This window comes from Pelophylax lessonae (assembly GCF_965119305.1).
Source record: "Pelophylax lessonae genome assembly, chromosome: 4".
NCBI classification, from domain to species: Eukaryota; Metazoa; Chordata; class Amphibia; order Anura; family Ranidae; genus Pelophylax; species Pelophylax lessonae.
In genome coordinates, this window is record NC_138771.1 from 572,911,548 (window position 1) to 572,934,281 (window position 22,734).

Here is a 22,734-nt window from a genome sequence, read left to right on the forward strand (position 1 = left end):
GAGTGACTAGTGCCCCCATCCAATGCAGAGTGACCAGTGCCCCCAATCCAATGCAGAGTGACCAGTGCCCCCCATCCAATGCAGAGTGACCAGTGCCCCCATCCAATGCAGAGTGACCAGTGCCCCCCATCCAATGCAGAGTGACCAGTGCCCCCCATCCAATGCAGAGTGACCAGTGCCCCCATCCAATGCAGAGTGACCAGTGCCCCCATCCAATACAGAGTGACCAGTGCATGGGGATTACACAGAGCAGGGTTCTTCTGCTAACCCGGCGCGGGCGCTGTCATACGAAGTCCGGCCTCCTGGACCGGCTCCTAGGATAGACGTCACCAGTGTGCTGTCTATCATAGGAAGGACACTGTCCAGGAGGCAGGACTTCGTATGACAGCGCCCGCACCGGGTAAGCAAAGGAACCCTGCTATGTGTAATCAGGCGGCACTCTAATCCCCATCCCCCCCTTCCCCTCCAGAGGCAGCCCAATAGGCCCTACCTTAATTAAACATCGGTCATATCGGCCAAGTTTGTGGCTGATACCTATACTTTAAAAAAAGTGAATATCGGCCAAACCGATAATCGGTCGATCCCTACCGTAGGGTTCAATATTGCATTGACCCACTCCTTGCAGCTATAACAGCTTCTAGTAAGGCAGTCCACAAGGTTTAGGAGTGTCTATGGGAATGTTTGACCATTCCTCCAGAAGCGCATTGGTGTGGTCAGGCACTGATGTTGGAGAGAAGGCCTGGCTCACAGTCTGCGCTCTAATTCATCCCAAAGGTGTTCTATCGGGTTGAGGTCAGGACTCTGTGCAGGCCAGTCAAGTTCCTCCACCCCAAACTCGCTCATCCATGTCTTTATGGACCTTGCTTTGTGCACTGGAGTGCAGTCATGTTGGAACAGAAAGGGGTCATCCCCAAACTGTTCCCACAAAGTTGGGAGCATGAAATTGGCCAAAATGTCTTGGTATACTGACACCTTAAGAGTTCCCTTGACTTGAACCAAGGGGCCAAGCCCAACCCCTGAAAAACAACCCCACACCATAATCCCCCCCCCCCAAAATGATTTGGACCAGTGCACAAAGCAAAAATATAGACAGGGATGAGCGATTTTGGAGTGGAGAAACTTGACTGGGCTGCACAGAGTCCTTACCTCAACCCGATAGAACACCTTTCAGATTAATTAGAGCAGAGACTGCGAGCCAGGCCTTCTCTTCAACATCAGTGCCTAAACACACTCTTCAATATCTAGTTGATGGCCCTACACTCCATAGCCTATTTCAGCTAACCTCTTCCATTTGAACTTTCTCACAGGCTTTCCAATTTGCAGCCTATTCTCTTAACCTTGAAATCCGCCATTTGCTGATTATTACTAAAGACTGGAGCGGACTGACAGCTCAGCCACTGTGCTGGGTGCGTACTATCACCTAAAGTGGTTGTAAACCCTTACAAATCCCCAGTGAAGGGACTTGCCTCCTCCTACATAAGTTGTATCTATCTGCAGTCTTCCTCTACATCCGTTTAAAGTGCTGAATTCTTAAGCTTGTCTGAAAGTTCCAAAAACATGGGGCAGAGAGCTGAGATTACACTCTGCAAAGATCAGTGAGAAGAGCTCCGACAGCTGATTGGAAGGAAGGGACACACCCCCTCCATACAACTCAAAGAAACAGAACTGAAGCTGTCATTCAACTGGAGATCCCTCCTGTCACCATATTTCTCTTGGTGTCAGGAAAACTTGACAGAACTGATTAAACTGATAGAGGAATGAATCAGCAGAAAGACAGGACACTTAGGGGTTTATTTACTAAAGCTAGAGAGGGCAGAATTAGTTCCAATTCTGCATAGAAACCAATCAGCTTCCAGGTTTTATTGCTAAAGGTTAAGTAAACAAGCTTAGTTTAGAAGCGGATTGGCTTCTCTGCAAAATTGTGACAAATTTTGCCCTCTCTAGCTTTAGTAAATAGACCCCTTAGTGTTTTTATTTGAGACAAATATAGGAATATGCTTTGTTCGTATTTCATGTCTGAGGTTTACAACCACTGTAAGAATTTGTTATCCAGCTGCACAATGAACTGTTTATCTTTATTCCCCCCAAAGAACTTTACTAAAACGTCACAGGAGACATTCATTACTGTTCTATTCACCGCAAATTTATGGTTTAAATTGCAACCCACTGCATTTTAAAAAAAAAGTATTAAATGCAAGAAATGAAGACATTTTGCGGTTGTGCTAGAAAATTGCTGCTAGCCAATACATTTGGTGTGAATGGGCCTGCATGGTTAGTGAAGCTCAGCCTTGCACTGCATAACATTTAAATGTATGTGAATACAAAGTGCATTGGTGGTCCTACAATCTATACACCATTTCAGTTGGCTGCTTCCATTAGAACCTTCTCACAGGTGTTCTGCCTATTGTTTGAAGGGCTTGTTCACACCAGCAAGCGGCACTGATCGCTGGCATGCACTGGGAAACACAGTGCCAGTGCACTGATCCTGGATCTTTGCACAGTTTACTTTTTTTTTTTCACAGATCTTTATTAAAAGGTCACAAGTGAAATTTCAATACAGTTTGAGTCACCGCAGTGGTGTTGTAATGGTTTGCACCACAACCCACTGATCACACAAACACAATAAAGAAGATATAATGCAGTACTTTTTCAGCAATGCTATGACCTGACCCCATAGGAAAAGAGGAATACTGCCTTGCTTGTTGGGACGTAACCACAATGCATTGGGCTGTTTAGTTAGTGAAAGCGGACCTACAACCCCCCCCCCCAATACAACAAACACCCCACCCACGAAGGCCCAGCATGTCAACATGAAAATGTAGTCCCTTTTAAAGCCAAATTGTTCATATCTGTGCGTTTTTTTATACAGCATTTCATGCTTTTAAAAAGTCTTGCTTGCAGCACTTTTAATGTCTTGTTTGAAAAACGCAACTTTTATTGTAGTCTGTGGAAGAACGCCAAGAACTCACTACACTTTCAGTGCCAATTCACACTGCCCCTCCATACAATCGCAGAGCAGCCGGAGCCATTCACCTCTGCGGCTGCTCTGTGTAGCTGGCTGGCTAGGGGGCAGCATGGTGCACAATTCAGCGCATGGACACTTTTTTTTTTAACAAACTTTATGTTAAGTATACAAAACGTAGACTTCCTACACTGCAATGCCAGACGGCACGATGCGCTGCACTGCCTGATATATATACAAGTCCGATTAGGGCCGGTGTGCTGCGATAAAATGCAGCATGTCTGCATTTTAGCAGAGCACTATGCTGCGTTGAGGTGTATATGGGACACAGGAAAGAATTGTTTCCTGGTGCCCCTACGGTGACGCAAAACGTCTGTCACTGCACATATAGATTGGCCCTAGATTGTGTTTCACTCAAACAGGTCCTAAAGGACATGTTGGGCTGTGCTTCTGCCTCCTCCCCCTACCTTACAAATTGAATATTTATTATTATTAGCGATGCACCAAAACCTATTGGCTGAAAATTGTGTTTTCGACATTTTGCCAATATGGAAAAAAAGGTGCAGAAATGGCGCCTGGAAAAAAAAATGTGAGTTTGCCAGGATTTCACTGTGCTTATGGTGCGTTTTTCATAGGTCGTGTGACTCAAGACGCATCAAAGACGTAACACAGGTGCATTATTGGTGCGTTCTTGTTGCATTTTCAATGCATTTCAATGGGAGGTGTTCTTTTTTTGTTACATTTTTTTTTTTTTTTTTTTTAACAGTCCAACAATGCAGCAAGATTTTTAAACTCCACAATGGAAGTGCAACGGACCAGTGTGAAGACGTCCATGGAAATTAAAGGGATACATTTATCTTGAGCTTTTCTTCCGCTAAAGGTGCTGATAAGGGCTGACAAATTCATATTTAAATTGATGCTATTCATTAAAAAGTCTAATACAATTATATATAAAAATATATATTTTTTTTTTTAAAAACTGTCATTTTTGGTCAAATGCATCCTGAATTTACAGTTTTGGTACCAAAATTTCCATCTAGTGCATCTCCAACTATTACTATTAGGCTACATTCACACCTGAGCGTAGCGTTTTCGCACGTTTTTTACCGCGATTTACAGTCGTTTTTTGTGCAGGTGTTTTTAGATTAAATAGAAACCAATGGAAAACGCCTGTAATCTGCCCAAAAAGAAGCTCATGTACTTTTTTAAACGTTGGGCGTTTTGCTTACAGCGTCAAAACGCTCAGATGTGAACAGGGGCCATTGAAATGAATAGGATTTGTCTTGTTGGGCGTTTTGAGAGCTGATCCTAGAGCAGAAAAACTCCCCAAAGACGCCCCAAAACGCCTAGATGTGAACGGAGCCTTAGACAAGTTTACCTTTTGAAAAGAAAAAAAAAAAAATAATAAATACACCTTTTTTGTTTTGCAGGTAAAAAAAATAAAAAAATATTATAAAATTATTAGAATTTATTTTATTATTTTTTTTTAAGGAGCTTAGCATTACACCCACGTTCAACAGAATGCAGGTGCAATGCCAGGCTCGCTGTCTGTACCTCCACTATGGGCAGGAAGAATCAATGAACTACAAGCACGCCCACCAGGCTCTTGTGAACCACAAGCCGTCAGCCGCAATGGAAGACGGTACTCATTGTCTTTTCATTCACAGGACACGAATGAATGAATGAAGCCATGTGAGCAGAGCTCCGCCTGGCCACAATGTACTAGAATTGTGAGAGTGGGGGTGCAGGGAGGGGATCCCCTGCCTGCTGTCATAAGGAGAGGGGGGGGAATCGGGGAGTGCACGCAGAACGTCACCCTCTAAGTACGGGTGCAACGTGTTCAGAAAGGGGTTGTAAAATTCATAAGATTTATCTTAATGCATTATTTCCATTCAGATAAAAAGCCTTCTGTGTGCAGCAGCCTCCTCAGCCCCCCCCCCCCCAATACTTACCTGAGCCCCATTTCTATGCAGTGATATCCACGAGTCCCTCAGCCGTCCAGGACTCTCCCTCCTGATTGGCTGAGACACGGCTGCGGCACCATTATCCACGGCTGCCAAAGTTAGTAAGCAAATCAGGAGAGAGAGGGGGTGGGCCCGAACGGCAACTCTGTGTCTGACTGGACACATGGAGCTGCAGCTCCGGTGCCCCCATAGAAAGCTGCTTGCTGTGGGGGCACTCAACGAGAGGGAGGGGCCAGGAGCAGTGAAGAGGGACCTGAGAAGAGGAGGAGGATCTGAGCTGCTCTGCGCAAAACCAACTGCACAGAGGAGGAAAGTATAACATGTTTGTTATTTAAAAAAAAAAAATAACACGAGGCTTTAGGCTCCGTTCACATTAGGTCGCTCCGACTTAAGGGGCGACCTGTGAAGTCGCGTGCAGCGCGACTTCCAGGGACTTCACATAATGGAAGTCAATGCAAGTCGCTCCGAGATCACCCCGAAGTAGTACAGGACCCTTTTTCTAAGTCGGAGCGACTTGTGTCGCTCCTATTAGAACGGCTCCTGTACTACACTATGGGAGCGACGGTGCACGACTTGTCAGGCTGACCAAGTCGCCTGACAAGTCATTACTTTAAGCCGGGTTCACACACATGCGGTGCGGGCCACTGCATGTAATGCGCACAGGAATTACATGCGGCATCTCTGGGGTGCGGGGTCAGCCATGGATTTCTTTGGCTCCAATCACACCAAACTGGTGCAGAACCCTTTTTTTTTTGTCTGCACCAGAATCGGATCACATGGTTGTTCACACCTATGCGATCCGATTCTGCAAATCGCATTGCGTTTTGCAAACTGGGTTCGGGGGTCATTAACGTAACGGTTGGCATGGACGGGTTGCGATTTTTATGTGGTCTGGAATGGCACCACATCCAGCGTGAACCCCGAGGCTCCAACAGTTTTTGCAGTAAAGCAGAATTGCCCCAACTCTCCCCCAGATGTAGCGCAGGGCTCGGGGTTTCCCCCGCACCCCCAAAGACTGATCAGAGAAGTATGAAACCCTCCATGTCTGTGGGCTCCACCAGGACCCCAACACCAGGCAGGGCCCGTGGGTACATCTGTGTCCCTTACATCTGAACACGCGTGTGCCAATACAAGTCATCACATGACAACGATCTCCGCGTGTATACGCCTTACAATCTATAGGCGGTTTCAGTTGGCCGCTTCCATCAGAAGCTTCTCACAGGCTTTGCAACCAGCAGACGGTTCCCGGTAATATCAAACCATCCAATCTACACACTGCGCCCCTCACCGCCCCACCCCCCAGGGCTCACATTTCTAGGGGGGTGAAGGGACCCCTAAACCATCATCACTGGGCCTGCAGTGATGGATGATCGATCTGTGATTGGACGATGCTCAGATCCCCCCATGAATGGACTACACACATCCCCCCCAACCCCCGGCCCACCATCACCTTCAGTTTGTTCCATTCTAGATCCGGGTGTCTCGGACTTCAGCCACAGGAACCCACGGGTGACCCGAAAAGGGGAGGGGCGTCTGCAAATTCAGGTCCGGTGACGTGGTTTTTTTTTTTTCAGGGGGGGCCAGTCCCCTCCGGGTGTTCCCGCTCGATCACAGCCTGGAGGCCTCGTCTCTCTTTTTTCGGGGGAGCCCCGTATGGAAGGGACACAAAATGGCGGCGAAGATATTATTCGGGTGTCTTCTCCGGTCACGTTATACAGAAAGGCGGAATGAAGGTTCCAGGCAGTATCGGGCCCCTTCCTGGGGGGATGACGCCAGACCCGGGCCTTAAATGCGGGCTTTTTCGGGTGTTTTATTGTCTCGGGCCGATTCTGCAGGGCTTTCGGGCGTCGTGCGCGGCTCCCGGCCTGCCGAGTCCCCCTCCCTCCCCCCCGGGTGCGTTCTAGTCTTTTCCGGGTGTGTCCGGGTCACCGCCGCCCGCTTCCTCTTCACACAAAAGCCGCCCGCGCGCCCCGGCAGCGCCAGTGAGAAAAAAAATCCCGAACGGAGATTGGCTGCAAAGGCCGCGAAAGGGATGCCGGGAGTTGTAGTTCCCCTTAGCGCTGCGAGCGGGATTGTTGTCATTAAAGCTTGAGGGACACAGAGCGAGCGTGGTGCCAGGCTAGAGCGACCCCTGCCGGACGGAAGACCGTATGACCACACATGGTCATAGTCATTACAGGCCAACTTCACCCCCCCCCCCCCTGTGTTAAAGAGTAACTCCACTTTTGTAAAGAAAAAAACATTCCCCTCTGGGTGATCTGTGTACATTGCAGGGTTTTTAACAAACTTTGTTGCAGATTCCTACCTTTTGTTATGGTATGGTAGTCAGAACTTATTAACTAAATAAAGACTCTTTACTCAAAAATCTGTGGTTTGATAAGGCAGTGGCCCTTTTATTTATAGGTATAAATAATAATTCATTTATTATATAAACTTTAATAAAGTGTAAATAATCAATTAACACTCATAGCATATATTTTACTTTTCACATAACCATATATATATATATATATATAGATAGATATAGCTCAGCTATTGAAGCTAGAGCTACTACTTTAACTTAACCTTTAAAGTGATTGTAAAGGTTTTTTTTTTTTTTTTTTTTTTCAAATGACAAACATGTTATACTTACCTGCTCTGTGCAAGAGTTTTGCACAGAGCAGCCCCGATCCTCCTCTTCCAGGGTGCCCTGGTGGCGCTCCCGGCTCCTCCTTTTCATCAGAGGCCCCACAGAGAGCCGCTTTCTATGGGGGCACCCGTGCAGGTGCGCTCTCGAGTCCTGCTGCTGCATCTATTAGCACAGACAGCAGGACTCAGAGCCCCCCCCAAGGCTCTTGTGTCACTGGTTTTGGTTGATAGCAGCGGGAACCAATGGCTCCTGCTGCTATCAATTTATCCAATAAGGACCCAAGACAGCGGCTGGAGCTCCGGGGCTCCTGCTCATCACTGGAACATTCAGGTTCAGGTAAGAATATTGGGGGGTCTGGGGGGCAGCTGCAAACAAGAAGGTTTTTCACCTTAATGCATTCAAAGAAAGGGACACACCTCATAACAATGGGCCGTGGCAGGGTGGGTTGTGCTGCTTTCTGTATCCTCGCCATCTCCTGCCCCTCTAATGATGCATCCTCTCTCTTTTTATAGGTAGTAGCTCGCCAGAGGACCGTTTTAGGACAACTGTCAACTTATTCACCAATCACTGGTAAGTATTCATTTCAAATGTATTTTTTTTTATTATTATTATTATTTTTTTATTAATAACTGGCATTTTCTAGAAATTTCCTGTCTGCCACAATCCCATAGGTGTTGGGGGTGGGGTCATTTTATGCCCCACCCTTCACCTTTATTCTGAAAAAAATCACTGTTTGTTTCTCTGTGTCCTGCAGGGCACTAATGAGGAAATCGCTGGGCCTGCATCCCTTTAAACGTGTTCTTATTGGGAGTATCTCACTAAAAATTATATTTTTGTTGCAGGGGATGCCTGAAATCTGATTTGTATCTTAGTGTAGACTTCTGGGAAAATTATGTTTCATGTCACCAACATGGCAGCATACATTTAATATAACTCTGCCCCTATATCCACCCACAGGACCTGTTTAAATCCATAAAAGTCTGACTGAGAGCAACCTCCCCCATTTGTCCTCAAAGATCAACACCTACAGGCCGTTCCACTCAGGATAAGCTCTTACCTGCTGACTACGTCAGAGTCCATCTGGGTTGAGCCCCTCCCAGGCACAGTCCCACATCTTAAGTTGCTAAATGCACCGACAAGGTGGGGAGCCCCTTCTGCTGGTCTTTTGGTGCCTAGGTGTTCTCTATTCAGAGATAGTATTCCTCTCGTGGCATACCTGCTGTGGAGTCCATATCTAGCAGCCGGGACCACATGGCATTTGTGTTCCTTTAAATCTGCCTCAGGTTTTTCACCTCCTTTATGCTGTGTTTTGTATTTTTAAAAAAGTTCTGTTAGTCCCTTTGTTTTATGTGCCTTTTGTTGGGTTGGCTCTATTGGGGCTGGTAGCATGTCTTACATGTCCCTTTTCTCCCGTCAGTCTCCAGGGACGCTCGGTGGCCTGTTCCTGCCTTCTTAGGCCGACCTTGGCAGCTGTGGGCGATCCCGCTCTTCCGCACATGCGCAGTGGTCTCCGGTGGCCATGTCTTTGGGACCTAGAGACTCCGGTGCATGCGGGATGCGCTGCAAAGACACCTCGTTTATCTTGGATGAGAGAAAAGGCTTCCCTCAAGTGACCTGGCCTTCCCGGATAGGAGGCGGGGGCGGGAGCCTTCTACGAAGCGCCCTATTTAAAGGGCACAGAGATCTAGCAATGGAATCTTTTTCAGTCAGGCACCCAGACCAGCAGGCACCAGGAGGAGCAAACAGAGTTCAGGTAAGGCGTGCTGGAAGGAGGATGGGGGTGGGGATGACCTCAATGTTGTATAGGGATTCCTTGCAGAAAGGGATTCCTTAAAACAAAAAATGTGTATGTAAAGGAGCGTGGGTGTATATGCGTTTATATATATATATATATATATATATATATATATATATATATAGGTCTTTTGTTTTTTTCTCTCTCACTCTCGTCTCGTTTTTTTATCTTATTTTCATGTCTGTTGCCATGCAGTGCCCTTTGCACCTTTCGGTTGTTCTGCTAGCATGAGACCTCCACCACATAGCCAAGACCACCGCAATATCAGGTAAGGTCCCCCTTTGGTTAAGTAAGAGGATGTGGGAGAAAAGAGTGTGTTATGACCTGATGAGCGTGCCTTCTTTATCTATTTCAGCCCCGGCCGCTCACACTCCTGCTCTAGGAGGCCCAGAGGCTCTCTGGATCATCAGGATTTTCCCACGGCAGAGAGGGACTCCTCCAGTCCTGGCAGCTCCCAGTATAAAGGGCATAATTGTACTCTTAAGAGAAAGCACACGGCTTCACCTCAAAGGGCTCAACGCCCAAGAGGCAAAGGTTGGTCATGTGGAGATGACCCGATGCCTGGAAAGCTAGTTGGTAGACCCTTTCCTGGAGCTCTGTACGGTTTTGATGACCTCTGGGGAACATCCTAAATCCTGTAGCCCTGCCTTTAAATTTCTAGGCCTCTAGGGCCAGTCAAGATGGATGTGGATGCAGGATTTCTCCTTGCAACAGAAGATGAGGATTCACTGGCTGCATGATTGGAGAGCACATGCTGAGATCTATTGCCAGCGGGAACCATGGTCTGCGCGGCCAGTAGGACAGTATCGCAATAACCGCCAGATTTTCCACCAATAATCTCTTCAGAAATTTCAATATCAATGAAATTGGAGGGAAGGCATAGGCCATATGCACCACCCAAGCATAGGTCAAGGCGTCTGTCCCCTCTGACATTGGATGTGGATAACATGAGAGGAAGCGGCTTGCAGTTGATTGAGGAGACAAAAAGATCCAGTTGCGGAGCCCCCACTGTTGGACAATCTGCTCGAACGTCTCGGGATGAAGGGTCTACTCGTTGGGATCCTTGAATTGCCTGGATAGATGATCTGCTTCCAGGTTCTGACTGCCTGGAAGATATATAGCCCTCAAATCTAATAGATGTTGTAGTGCCAGTGACATGATCGGCTCAACCTCTCTCAAAAGAGATTAACTGTGCATTCCGCCTTGACGTTGTATGTAAGATACTGCTGCCATGTTGTCCATACAGAGCAGGACTGGATGACCTTGTGTGTGAGGCAGTAAGGTGGCTAACGCCATAAAAGCTGCTCAAAGTTCCAGGATGTTGGAGACTAGGCCCTGAGAAGAAAGTTCCCATCTGACCTGGATCTTGTGTTGTTTGCAGGTGGTGCCACAGCCCGCTGGCATCTGTGGTAGCAATGATCCATTGTTGTGGCCCCAATGGACGATGCTGTAATAGTGTTTTTTGATGTATCCACCACCAGAGACTCTGGTGCATCTGGTTGTTGATCCTGATTGGCTGGGATAGATGCACTTTCTTCCACTGCCTCAGGAAGCCTTGTTGCAAAACTCTGAGTTTCCAGTGCACCCAGGGGATCATCGGGATACACAATGCCATCGTCCCAAGGAGACTCATGCACTTTGATGCTGACATTACTGGTGTCCCCAATTCTTGCTGGAATTTCTCCCTGATCTTGGGGAGCTTCTGAAGAGGCAAGGAAACTGTGGCCTCCCGAGTATTGAACTGGGCCTCTAGATAGATTATACTCTGTGTTGGCTCCAGCTGGCTCTTTTGAAGATTGACTATCCAGCCGAATGCCCATAAGGTGGACAGTAGCAGCTCTCTCTGTCTCTGCAGAGGTCTTGGTTCTGGGCTTTGAGAATGATATCATCCAAGAAATTATGGACTCTGAGCCTCTCTTCCCTCAGAGGGGCTAAAACTGCAATCAGAACCTTTATGAAGGTTCGCGGAGAAGTAGATAGCCCGAAAGGGAAGGCGGAAAAATGTGTAATGTCTGTCTTCAAACGCAAATCTTAACTTTTTCTGGACCAGAAATGAAGGTGAGTAGAAGCCTGTAAGCCTTTGACAGGTCAGAACTGCTATGATCGCCCCCTGACCCAGCAAGATATTGATGCACTCTTGAAGAGCCGCTAACTTCAGGGTCGACTGGGAGTTGTCTTGCTGGGAGTAAAGGAGTATTCTGGGGGATGTCGTTTGATTGGCCAATAATGGCCTTGCACCACTGTGGACTGAACCCACCAATCTTGACAATGATCTTGTCAGAACTGGGCAAATCTAAGCAGTCTGGCTCAAACCGCCTCCCCCTGGGCTGGCCTGGCATCAAAAAGTCTTCTGTGTACCCGAAGTAGCCGCAGGTGCCTTGGCTCTCTGTGACCTTAGGAAGGTTGATTGTGTACCACTCCAATTCCTTCTAGAGTCCTTGGAAGGGGCGAAAACTTCCAAAATCCTGGTCCCTGCTAGGCGCTGCTCTGGTTGGTCACCCTCTCTGGCATCTATACCTGCAATGTTGGGGTAGAAGATCTGATCTTCCTCCTGTAACCCTGGAGATGGCCGTCTCCAGCTTTTGGCTGAACAGGGCCTTCCCATGAAAAGGCAATTTTCAGCTATTCTGCTTTGAGGATGGGTCAGCCGCCCAGGGTTTTAGCCACAAAGCTCTTTTGGCTGTCACTGAGTTAAGCATTGCTCTGGAGGACCATCTAATGATGTCTAAAGCTGCCTCCCCTACGAAGTTCGCAGAGGGGCAGAGGAAATCATGGGTCCAAAGAGCCAGGGGCCAAGGGGGGGGGGGGGGTGATTTTTCACTCTCCTTAACAGCCCAAGAAAACCCAATGATGAGCTGACCACGGTGGGAGGAAGATTGGGGGCCTTCCTCTCACAGTGGAAAGTGATCACCCCCTAGTCAGTTCATTCTTGGGATCATAGGAAGGGGTTTTTCAGTTGGAATTTTAAAGCCCCCCTCCATGCAGGATGTTCATCACTGAATTACTAAGATGCACAGAAAGGACGTCTGCCTTACTTTCTTCCCAGAAAGAGCTGGAGGAACAGAGGGTCATGGTGAAGGTACCACCAAAGGATTTAGGCGGAGGGTTCTATACCCACGTTTTTGTCGTGCGGAAACCTTCAGGCAAGTACAGACTTATCCTGAACCTAAAGCGTCTCAATTGCTTACAAAAGATTCAGGATGGATTTGATCTTCTCGATAAGGGCTATCCTTCCTTCAAACTGCTTTATGGCCTCAATAGACCTGAGAGATGCCTACCTGCATATTCCCATATCAGAAGGGTGTCAGAAGTTTCTCAGTTTGGCCATAAGGACGAAAGAGGGCACATTACATCTACAATTTTGGGCCCTTCCTTTCGGATTGTCCTTTTCCCCCCGCATTTTCACCCAGTTCATGGCAGAAGCCTTGGCTTGTTTGTGGCTCAAAAGCGTTTCAGTCATTGCCTACCTAGACGATCTGCTCCTGTTTGCCCCTTCTCAGGAGCAGCTGTCCAGGGATCTACTGGCGGTAAGGCAATTTCTAGAGAGCCTGGGGTGGCTCCTGAATCTGGAAAAGTCCAGTCTGGTACTCCCAAAAAAGGTCACCTTTCTGGGCTACGAATTAGATTCCACACTTCAAAAGGTCTTTCTTCTTTTAAAAAAAAGTCAAAAGATAGAGTTATGGGCCTTTTTCAAAGCAATCTATCTATATTGGTAAGACAAGCCATGTCGGCACTGGGGTCGCTAACGGCCGCAATCCCAGCGGTACACTAGAGGTTCACTTCCGTCCTCTACAACTGTTCATCTTGGAGGTATGGGACCACACTCAGGGCTCTTTGGATTCCTTAGTGCACGTACCAGTAGGAATAAAAAGGTTCCTCTGGTGGTGGAGAAGGATCTCAAACCTGTCTCAAGGTCTCTTTTGGGTCCTGTCAATGTCCAGAGTCATCACTACAGACGCAAGTGGCACAGGGTGGGGCACACACCTGGACTCCCAACTGGTGCAGGGGTCCTGGAAGAGTGAAGATTCAAGGCGATCTTCAAATTGGAGAACTGAAAGCAGTCGAGCTGGCTCTCAGAGCTTTCCAGACAGAACTACAGGGACACAATGTTCAGGTCCACTCAGACAATTCCACAGTATTTGCTTATGTCAACCGACAAGGGGAACAAGGAGCAAGTCTCTGTGGGCTCTAGCAGAAGGAATTCTTCAGTGAGCCAAAGCCCAAGTGCTCTCCCTGTCAGCGGTTTACATAAAGGGAGAATTGAGCCAATTGGCCAACTTCCTGAGCAGAAAACTTTAAGGATCCTCAATCAGGATGTCTTCAGGTTGATCATTCAGCGATGGGGGGGGGGGGGGTGCCGTGCATGGATCTGTTTGCCTCTCAGCAAAATACGAAAATGCGGCTCTTCTTCCTGAACAAATGGGACGGGGCGCTGGGAGTGGACGCACCTGCTCAGAGCTGGCATTTCTCCAGATGCTATGCCTTACCCTCGCCTGTTCTAATACCCGCGGTCCTGAGGAAGTTTCAGAAGAAAGACACTACCCTGATCCTCATAGCACCACATTGGCCCAGGAGACTGTGGTTTTCGGTCCTAAAGGGTCTGGCAGTGGAACCCCCTGAATTCCACCAATTCAGAAGGAGTTTCTTTTTCAGAGCCCAGTTTCCTGTCCCCAGGTGGAATCTCGCAGCCTGGCTTCTGAGGAAGAGTTTCTGAAAAGCAAGGGGTTTTCAGATCACTTGATGGCGACTCTGCTTAGTAGCAGGAAAAAGGAAACGCGGGCCATTTACCTTATTACCTTAAAGCGGAGTTCCACTGGCTTTTGTGTTTATTAAAAGTCAGCAGCTATAAAAAGTGTAGCTGCTGAATTTTAATAAACACACACTCCCCTGTCCCACGGTCCAGCAATGCGCCCGGCGGGAGCCTCGGATCTCTCTGTCTTCCCCCCTAGGCGCCGGTATCTCTAGTGTGGGCACCCGGCTGTGACAGCTTGAGGCTTCACAGCAGGGTGCGCACTGCACATGCGCAAGTCATGCTGCGTGTCCTCAGTGGACGGGCAATCTTCTGGGATCTGTGACGTGTCACAGAAGATTGCAGAGAGGGAGGGGTAGAGGAGAACTTCCGCCCGAGCTGCCTAGGCGGCCCGAGCGGAAGTGGGATCGGGTACCTGTCAAAACTAGGTACTCACTCCCCTCCCAAAAAAATTACATGCCAAATGTGGCATGTCATTGGGTCAAGAGGCCTAAAAAGCGGAAGTTCCACTTTTGAGTGGTACTCCGCTTTAAGACCTGGAAGCGTTTTAACAGCTGATGTGCAGGAAGCTCCTTGGATGTAGTTAGCCCAGTGACAGTACTGGAATTTCTATGTAGCACCCTCCTAGGTAGGTGCTAGTGAGAGAGTATAGTTTTTGGCTCTGTCTGCCTATCAGGGGAGCAGCAGGAAAATTATATTTTGCTTTCTGTCTAGCAGAAAGCAGGATCTGTGAGTTAGGTCTGCTCAGTGTGCTCAGTATGTGATTCATTGGGTTTAGAGAGAGTTTCACACTGGTCCAATAGGGAGGCATGTTGGATAGTGGGAGGAAACCTGACCAATGGGTACATAGGCTTTGATACAGTCCTGGTGATTGGCAGAAACAGGCTTTCTCGGTGCATTCTGGGATACTGTATAAAGTCAGGAGCACATGTGCTGCGGAGTCGTTAGCTGGGGAGCAGAGTCCCGGAGGGAGGGTGGCGGCTGCCTCCTCCTCTGTAGCAGTGGCACATGGCATCAGGAGTTCGTCCTGATGCCCAGAGGAACGGAGGTGAACCCAGAGGTCCAGGAGAGCTGACTAAGGGGGAGAAACTGGAGACCCTGAAAAAACAGTATCACGAGTACTGTACTATCCCTGGAGTAGGATAGTCAGAGGACAGGTGTCAGTGGTCGAGAAAGAGGATGCTAGGAAAGTATCCTGAAGAGAATTCAATTCATCAAGTCATCTGGATAGAGACTTACCTCAAATTCACCTAAATGGCAGGGTGAATCAACAGCCTGGCTGTATCGAGAATTAGAAGTCCTCCATCTTGTGAATAGTTAATTTGGAGTATCCCGCTATTCCCTTCTCCCATCCCTATTTAAAATAAAACACCAAAAACAACTACATATCCCTGGACTGATTATTGGCTGAGCCAAGAAGTAATGTGTTAAATTGATAATGCCAGTATTGCTAATGGTAACCAAGGGGGACCCGAAAGTGTAATATCCAGCAGTTCTCAAGGGGGCAGTGCTACATCTACAAAGTGGGGCAGATAAAGGTCTAGCTGTCAGCATCCTAAAGAGTCAAGTTTCGGCAATAAGTGTCTTTCTAGAAGTATCCTTAGCTGAAAACCCTTGGGTGATTCGTTTTTATTTAAGGCCTTAAACAGGCAGAGACCAGTGAGTAATCTTCCTTTTCCTATATGGGATCTATCCGTGGTTCTACAAGCTCTCTTAGGAGAGGCGTTTGAACCTATTAAATCTTGTGTGAGGAAGTATTTACCCTCAAGACAGTTTTTGTTGGTGAAGAATAGATCATTACCGCCAGAAGGGTAACTGAACTAGAAGCTCTTTCTTTTAGAGCTTCTTTTGTAAAAAATGTTTTGGATGGTATTATGTTTAGAACAGATCCGGCTTCCTTACCAAAAAGTGGTCTCGAAGTTTCACAGAGAACAAGAAATAATTTTATTAACTTTCTGTTCGAATCCTGTGAATGAACAGGAGAGTAATTTTCATAAGTTAGATGTTAGAAGGTGTGTCCTTCAGTACATGGATCGTACAAAGGAATTTAGGAAGTCTGATTCTTCTTTGTTCTATTTTCTGGCTCTAGTAGAGGTTCTAAAGCCTCTAGATGTTCTTTAGCCAGATGGCATAGATTAGCCATTAGCCAAGCCTATACTTCAAGCAGGAATGAGGTCCTGGTAGGTATAAGGGCACATTCCACTAGGGATATGGCGACTTCCCAGGCGGAAAGAGCTGGTGCTACCCCGAGCAGATCTGTCGGGCAGCAACCTGGTCCAGTTTTTCAACCTTCACCAAGCACTACAGGCTTCACCTGTTGTCTGCTAAAGATCTGTCACGTACCTGATCTGAAGCCGGAGTGTAGAGAGGGCTCCCCTTGCGGCTAGGTGCAGAACACCCCTGGAGGTGAGACAGGGAGTGCTGTGCCCGAAGTAGCACGGTTCGCCGGCTGGGATTGCCAGATGGTGGCTGCGGCCAATGGGTGATAGGTCCAAGGCGGATCTGGAACACTTGACAAGCCAGGCAGGTGTGCTGCAGGAACAAGGTAAGCTGGATAGCCCACAGGAGACTGGTAATGCTGAGTCAATAGCCAAGCCGGGTCAGACACTGGAGAAAACAGGGAGAGTCCAGGGACAAGCCAAAAGGTCAGGAGCCAGAGGTATCAAGAAGAGTCGATGGTCAAGCAATCCGAGTCGGCAACAGGAAATCCAAGATAAAGGCAAAAACAAGGCACAAGGGACACGGGGAGCTGAAGATCATCCAGCAACTAGTGGCTGTCATTGCTGAGTTTAAATAGGCCGTTTGGCGCTAAGCGCCGTCACGTCCTGCGTGCGCGCGTGCGCATTGGCGCACGCACATTCCTAGTTGATCTTGCCCGGAGTTGGCCACGCATGCGTATTCGCGCCAATGCGCGAATGCGCTGATTAGCCAAACTGTTGGAGTTTACCTGACAGTGCCCCCCCCTGAGGGGCAGCCTCCGGATGCCCAAAAGGGCCTGTTTTCCAGGAAACTTTTTGAAAAAGTCCCGTAGCAGCCTAGGAGCATGTATGTGTTGCGCAGGTTCCCAAGAACTTTCTTCCGGAGGATAGCCTTTCCATTTCACCAGGTACTGGGTTTGCCTTCCTCTTCTGCGGCAATCCAGAATGGATTCCACTTCATACTCTGTTTCGCCATGTACTAGAACTGGAGGTGGAGGCAAATCGTCTCTATTAGGGAAGGGACCAGAATTGGCCGGTTTGAGCAAGGACACATGGAACACTGGATGGATCCTGTACGTATTAGGAAGACATAGTTCAAAGGCCACAGGGTTAATTATTCTTTTGATCGGAAAGGGACCAATGAACCTTGGCCCCAACTTTTTAGATGGCAGGACAACTTGATGTTAAGGGTGGACAGCCGCACCTTATCTCCCACCTTCAAGGCGGGACTGTCTTTCTTCCTCTTGTCATAAAACTGTTTGTAGCTTTGTTGTGTTTTTTGCATAGTCCTTTGCAGGAGCAGAAAATTTTCCTGGAGGAAGGTTGTCCTATCTTGCACAGCAGGTACCGTAGTTTCAGGTATCGGGCAAGGCAGAAAAGATGGGTGGAAACCATAGTTCGCAAAGAACGGAGACTGATGTGTGGAAGCGTGAATTGAGTTGTTGTATGCGAACTCGGCACACGGGAGCAAGGCTACTCAATTGTCCTGTGAAAATGTAGAAAAGCAGCGGAGATATTGTTCGAGAGTCTGATTTGTCCTTTCTGTTTGGCCGTTACTTTGCGGGTGATATGCTGATGATAGGCAAACCTCGATATTAAAGATTTTGCAAAGGGCCCTCCAGAATCTGGAGGTAAATTGTACTCCTCGGTCGGACACGATGCTGCTGGGCAGACCATGTAACCTCACGATTTCCTTGATAAAGGTATGTGCCATGTCCACGGCTGAAGGAGTGCCAACCATAGGCACAAAGTGAGATAGGCGATCTACTACCACCATGATTGTAGAGAATCCCTCAGGAGACGGTAGGTCCACTATAAAGTCCATGGATAACATTTCCCAAGGTTGTTTGGGAACAGGAAGTGGTCTCAATAGACCCCAGGCTTGGACATGGCTGCCCTTACTCCGAAGGCAGGTCGTGCAGGAATACCACCAATAGGAAAGGCCACCAATAGGATCGTTGGATGAGTTCCAGAGTCTTACGAACCCCAAAGTGACCGACTAATGGGTGGTCATGAAATGCTTTAAGGACCGTGAGTCTGGCTTCCTGAGGTACAAAAATTTTATTATTATGCAAAAAGAAATTCCCCTGTTTCTGGAGTGTAGAGATCTCAGGGGCAGTGCATTGGGCAGAGGCCCGTTCAAGGGTGGTCCTGAGATCCGGCTGGATTAACAGAAAATTTTGGGCAGACAAAATTGTGCTAGGGGTGACATCCATAGGAGTTTCAGGGAACATCCGTGAGAGGGCGTCTGCTTTCCCGTTCTTGGATCCTGGCCGGTACGTAAGATGGAAATTAAATCTTGAAAAGAATAGGGCCCATCTGGCTTGTCGAGGTCTCAAGCGTCTGGCAGATCTGAGATACTTGAAGATTTTTATGATCTGTAAATATCATAATTGGATGGGCTGCACCTTCCAACAAATACCGCCACTCCTCAAGTGCCGCCTTGATGGCCAGCAGTTCTCGGTCCCCTACGTCATAGTTCCTCTCAGGCTGAGTGAGCTTTCGAGAAAAAAAAGCTACTGGGTGGAGCAAAGCTTTAGGTCCCTGGCGTTGAGAGAGGATTGCTCCCGTGGCTACCTCTGAGGCATCAACCTCAAGGACATACGGCAAAGCCGGGTCCGGATGCTGTAGCACGGGGGCACTGGGGAACACAGCCTTAAGTTTGTCAAACGCCCCTTGAGCCTCTGAAGACCAGTGGAAGCGGGTGTGTTGCCGAGTTAGTTGAGTAATGGGGGCAATGATGCGGGAAAAGTCCTTAATGAATCTGCGATAAAAATTTGCGAAACCCACAAACCTCTGGATACCTTTCTTGTCCGTGGGAGCAGGCCACTCCAAGATGGCAGACACTTTCTGAGGGTCCATTGCTATTCCATCCGTGGAGATAATCAGACCTAGAAACTGTATTGATGATTTCTCGAATTCGCATTTTTCCGCCTTTGCATAAAGCCCGTGTTTTCTGAGAGGGGTCAATACTTTTTGCACGTGTATTCTATGTGACTCCAAGTTGGCAGAAAAAACAAGAATGTCATCTAAGTAAACGATAAGGAAATTGTCCAGGAATTCTCTGAAAATATCGTTTACTAGATGCTGGAAGGTGGCAGGGGCATTGCAGAGCCCAAAAGGCATAACCAGGTACTCGAAGTGCCCGAAACGGGTTCGAAAGGCAGTCTTCCACTCGTCGCCTTCACGGATTCGCACCAAATTATAAGCACCTCGTAGATCTAATTTGGTGAAGACTTGAGCGGAGTGGAATCTCTGAAAAAGCTCAGGAACGAGAGGAAGCGGGTACCGGTTCTTTATAGTAATTTTATTTAAGTCTCTGTAATCCACACAAGGCCTTAGGGTATGGTCCTTCTTTTCCACGAAAAAGATGCCGGCGATCACCAGAGAAGCGTTCAGGCAGGGGTACGCTGGGTTCAGGAGGAGGAGCTATCGTGGTAGGAATAGGAGCTGGTTGTCCCGAAGCTGAAGGAGCAGGGTTAGAGGCTGCAGCAGATGGATCTGAAGGAGCCGCCGGAGGCGGTGTAGACAGGTACTGCAAGCGACCTTCCAGTTGGAAGTAACCCTTCTGAAGATTCTTCACAGCCTGGGTTAAAGCTGCAACTTGCTGGCATAAGGCTTCCAGTGGGGAGGCACCTCTCTCGGCTTCTGTCATGGCTGGATGATACTGTCACATACCTGATCCGAAGCCGGAGTGTAGAGAGGGCTCCCCTTGCGGCTAGGTGCAGAACACCCCTGGAGGTGAGACAGGGAGTGCTGTGCCTGAAGTAGCACGGGTTGCCGGCTGGGATTGCCAGATGGTGGCTGCGGCCAATGGGTGATAGGTCCAAGGCGGATCTGGAACACTTGACAAGCCAGGCAGGTGTGCTGCAGGAACAATGTAAGCTGGATAGCCCACAGGAGACTGGTAATGCGGAGTCAATAGCCAAGCCGGGTCAGACACTGGAGAAAACAGGGAAAGTCCAGGGACAAGCCAAAAAGTCAGGAGCCAGAGGTATCAAGAAGAGTCGATGGTCAAGCAATCCGGGTCGGCAACAGGAAATCCAAGATAAAGGCAAAAACAAGGCACAAGGGACACGGGGAGCTGAAGATCATCCAGCAACTAGTGGCTGTCATTGCTGAGTTTAAATAGGCCGTTTGGCGCCAAGCGCCGTCACGTCCTGCGTGCGCGCATGCGCATTGGCGCACGCACATTCCTTGTTGATCTTGCCCGGAGTTGGCCGCGCATGCGTATTCGCGCCAATGTGCGAATGCGCTGATTAGCCAAACTGTAGGAGTTTACCTGACAAGATCAGACTTTTGGGCACAAAGTCCTTCAAGTGGTTGTAAGTACTCGCTTATCCTCTCAAAGGTGGCTATACTTAGACACGAGAGGGGAAAAATAGAGTTACTCTTACAGGTAACGTCTTTTCCAGGAGTATTTCAGGACGGCACCGTTACCCACCCAAAGAAGGTCTGGACATAAGACGGTCAGAAGATGGAAGTTAGTATGATATGTCTTTGTGTCTTCCCAGCTGGCCGGAGGTACTCTTGGAGAACTGAAGGGTGCTGGCTACCAGGGGGTTTAGATCTGTATGGATGGGGCGGTGTTTCCTGAGAAGGGAGGAGCCAAGGTCTCTCAAAGGTGGCACAGCAGCACTAATTTTATATAGGGCATAATTGCTGTCCCCCCTTTTGTGTCGTTGGTGCTATTCCTTCTGCATCAGAAGTGGGATTTTTTGGGGGAATTTTTTTCGTGGCACAGCAGGACTAATAATATTTAGGGCATAATTGCTGTCCCCCCTTCTGTATCGCAGGTGCTATTACTTCTGCGTCAGGGTTTTTTTTTTTTTTTAGAAAGAGAGAGTTAATATCTGTCAACAAGATGCTGGCACAATCCCCTGAAAGTTAAGTACATTTTAAAATAAACCAAGTCTGCCAAGGGAAAAACCTTTCCTGACGAGGAAAAAAATCTCATAAAAAGAACAATGTATAAAAAAATACACATAAATGTTATTGAAAACAGAATAATAAAAACATCACATGAACATACAGCATATAAAGGGTGTATCACATAACAAAACACATCCTACAGTGCGCTGGATCGACGCGTTTCACCAGTGATCTGGGCCTCCTTTGGATCTAGATGTGTGATAAATGGTTCAAGAAATATATATACACTCTCAATAAAACCACAAAGATAAATCTCATGTGCCAAGTCACAAGAGTTAAAGTAACAGACTGGAAAATAACCAAGTGGTCTACACAAGGAGGAAAGGCATACAATCCCTTACATAGAATATTTATCCATTTAAGGATGAATTCAAGCAAATATAAAGTGCAGATAAACACAGAACTCCGAGAGCATATAGCTATGAAGCATCACCAGAGAGATTGAGTTCTTATTCAGTAAGGGAAAATTTCCAAATGGGGAGAATCGTAATGCCAACAAACATCCCTGCTGTAAAAACGCAGACTGAGTCCTGAGTTCTGTGTTTCTCTGCACTTTATTTTTGATAGAATTCATCCTTGGTTGGATAAATATTCTATGTAGGTGATCATATGACTTTCCTCCTTGTGTAGACCATTTGGTTATAGTGGGCTTCCATAGCCTCAGCATCTTGCACACAGGAGTCACCTGAATTATTCGATCACAGTGTCAGTTACATGATGCTGGAGGATGCGCAGCATGTTGAATGCTCCGATGTTGGTTCCCAGGTTGAGGAAGGGAATAACGTGAGCCTAGAGAGAGGGGGTGACAATGAAGGACCAGAAACTAGCAGTCATGTTCCAAAAGCAGCAGCATACTGCCAAGTTTGCTCAAGTGATGAGGAGGGAGGGGATGATGAGGTCACTGACCTTACTTGGGTGCCTGAGAGAATAGAGGAGGAAAGTGAGGAGGAGGCGGAACAACTCCAATGAGGCAGGATGTCCTCCAGGGGCCGGCTTAAGGGCAGCTACCCTATTGTATCACACCACAGACCTTCACAGGTTCAGGGTGCTGCTAACTCCCCGCTAACTTTCAAAAGTTCATTGGTGTAAGCTTTTTTCAACACATGTGCAGCAGACCGCAGCATTGCTGTTTGCAATCTCTGTCTGAAGCGGATCAAACGTCGCCATAACACCAGCCGCTTAGGCACTACATGCTTGACAAGAAATATGGCAACAGCACCTGAAAGACCTACTGTACCTCATAACAAAATGCAGACTTCTCCTTGCTCCTCATCTAGGATCTCTACCCTTACTATATCTCAAGTCCTCTCGAAAACCTGCAGGGATGATGGTGTAGCAATGGGTGCCACAGGTACTTGCACCCAATCTGTTAGCAGTATACCACCTGTTGATTTGACCAGCAGGCAAATTTCGTTACCCCAGTTGCTGAACCGTAAAAAAAAAAAAAAAAAATGTCCCAGCTATCCACATGCTCAGCATCGAAATGCTTGCTTGACCAAATTGC

General features: G+C 47.7%; 1 protein-coding gene across 1 annotated transcript in view; it reads right to left on the reverse strand.

Moving 5' to 3' along the window:
• Nucleotides 1-6,980, reverse strand: part of NSD3 (nuclear receptor binding SET domain protein 3) — a 253,610-nt gene extending 246,630 nt beyond the window's left edge. Inside the window, exon 1 of the mRNA XM_082255234.1 lies at nt 6,377-6,980. The gene's annotated coding sequence lies outside the window, so the exon portion shown is untranslated. The remainder of the gene's footprint in view (nt 1-6,376) is intronic.
• Nucleotides 6,981-22,734: the final 15,754 nt, after the last annotated feature.